The sequence below is a fragment of the Aplysia californica genome, unplaced genomic scaffold, assembly GCF_000002075.1.
Source record: "Aplysia californica isolate F4 #8 unplaced genomic scaffold, AplCal3.0 scaffold00652, whole genome shotgun sequence".
Taxonomy (NCBI): Eukaryota; Metazoa; Mollusca; class Gastropoda; order Aplysiida; family Aplysiidae; genus Aplysia; species Aplysia californica.
In genome coordinates, this window is record NW_004797922.1 from 160330 (window position 1) to 162639 (window position 2310).

The 2310-nt window shown below is 40.8% G+C and overlaps 1 long non-coding RNA gene across 1 annotated transcript in view; it reads right to left on the reverse strand.

The window, feature by feature from the left end:
- The window catches only part of LOC106013095, an 18210-nt gene extending 16228 nt beyond the window's left edge, over positions 1 to 1982 (reverse strand). Inside the window, exon 1 of the long non-coding RNA XR_001185237.2 lies at positions 1824 to 1982. This is a non-coding gene — a long non-coding RNA (uncharacterized LOC106013095). The remainder of the gene's footprint in view (positions 1 to 1823) is intronic.
- Between the last annotated feature and the right edge of the window lie 328 nt (positions 1983 to 2310).

Genomic DNA, 2310 nt, shown 5'->3' on the forward strand with positions numbered 1-2310 from the left:
TGACTTCGATCCTCTTCCCGTGTGAGGACCGGGCAACGCTCAACAATTTGAAAATAAATGTCGTTCGAAGAAACAACAAAGGGAGAATTCGGAGAGAATGGAAGAAGGCCAAGGCAGGAAGAGGGGTGGGAGGAGGTGAAAAAAAGAAGGAGGAAAAGGGAAAAGGGCAGAGGTGAAGTGAGCAAGCTCATTCTTAAATGGGAGTGTATAGAGACCCGGTAACCAGGAACAATACTCATGTAGTATACAGACCCGGTAGGGGAACTCTTTTTTGTGATTTCGGAAAGTTTCAGGCTCTTGGCTCAGGGTAACCTATGTTCTTCTAGATCTATGGCCTAGGTCTAGATCTAGACAGACAGACATAATAAATCATAGATCTTGTTTCGAAGCCTAGATCTAAATGAAAATTGTGAAAGTCTTTTCGATGAACGATCCTTTTTTCTCCCTTATGGAGTTGGAGGAATCAATATAAGACAATTTGAAGAAAAGAACAATATCATAATATCAACCGAGCAGTCACCCTCTCTATTTCTCTGCCTCTCTCTCTCTCCTCTGTGTATCGCCCGCCTTCTCTTTCTCTTTGTCTCTCGACTGCCTTTCTTTCTCCCTCACCTACTTTCACACTATCTTTCTCTCATTCCCTCCTGTCTACTGGGGCACGTGATTTTATCACGCTAGCACTTCCCCCTGTTCTCTACCCCGTTCTCTCAGATCTCTCTCTCTCTCTCTCTCCCTCTCTCTCTCTCTCTCTCTCTCTCTCACACACACACATATACACACACAGTGACACTCTACCGGTTCTGGGCTCTGAAACTTTCCGAAATCACAAAAGATTTCCCCAACCCTGTCTGTATACTTCGTGACTTTGTTCCCGGTTATACCTGGTCTGTATACACTTCGTTCTTTTGCAAAATATTTAATATATAAATATATCACGTCATTTCACGGCGCCGTTCATATCAGTTTGGGAAACTAGACGACTTTTCCTCAGTCACTCATTAAGTCATTAATAGTGGGGTTAAAAATACAGAGGTAGATCTAGATCTACAATCATCTTTAAAAAATATAAACCACTATCAGTTTTGGACAAGAGGGAAATGAGGTGGACCAGAGTTGGGGAAGGTCCTGAGTAGCCTAATCAGTGATCGGCATTTTGTTTCACTTGATTTGACGTGAGATAATAAGCTTATCTCGGATAGATTGAAGAATACCGGACCAGCGGACTGACTTTGCCTCTATATGAAGTATATGTCTCAACCTTAGGAATTTATGATTTTCTTCAGTTTTTAATATCTCTCAATGGAGAATCTCGGACCGGTAGATCTATTCATTAAAAATTTGTCAGGGGGGAGACCCCCCCCCCCCCCCCCCCCCATCTTCCACCCCAACCATCCGCCACACCCACCCCACATTCTCGCGCATATAATGTATACGAGTGGTCCAGTATTCTTCAATCTTCCCCTAATCTCAAAGACGTTATAAACAAAGGAAAGGCCTAAAGAACCTCTTTTACTAATCCACATAACTGACATGAACATGAAGGGAAAAGTGTAACCAGCAGCCATAAAAGTAAGTTATATTATGTCATACAAACTGAAACATGATCTTGTTTTCTATCTACGGACTCTTTCTCTCTCTTTCTATATAACCGCTCCAAGTGCCAACAACAGTGTTTTGCTTCTGAACTCTAGATCTAGATCTAGATCTAGATCTAGATCTTAAGTCTATAGCTATAGCTATTCTTTACCACCTTCCATAGTATGGCTAGGGCACAAAGCCTTAGACTTGGTTAATTGTCTTTACCATTGTCTTGAAGTACTCACATGAGCAAGGTTTGGCTTATCAGCGATAACCTAGATTACTTCTAAGTCACTCGTCAAATACCTCAGCCTCAGTCATTGTCACGAGCTTCCACTTGATAAATACACCGCCATCTTTCGTGGAACACACAAGGACTGTGTTTATTATGGTTTCATTCAACACAGACCTGCCCCCCTGTGAACTCTGACCTTTGAACCAATCCCGCACTCGAAAAGGTCAAAGAGGCGGTGTTTGCAGTTGATTTGCTTCCCCGTTGTATTTTATCTTAATTAATTTTATTATTAAAAAAAACATTTTTTACCCTTTTCAAACTGGATTCAGTGGCGGTTGTAAAGTATGAAACGTCCTTTTTCTCTTGAAATAAATTTGTGAAAGAGAGGAAAGGTAAAAGGAAATTGTTTGTGTGTTTGTTTGTTTGTGTGTTTGTTTGTTTGTTTGTTTGTTTGTTTGTTTTGTTTATTTGTTTGTTTGTTTGTTTGTTTGTTTGTT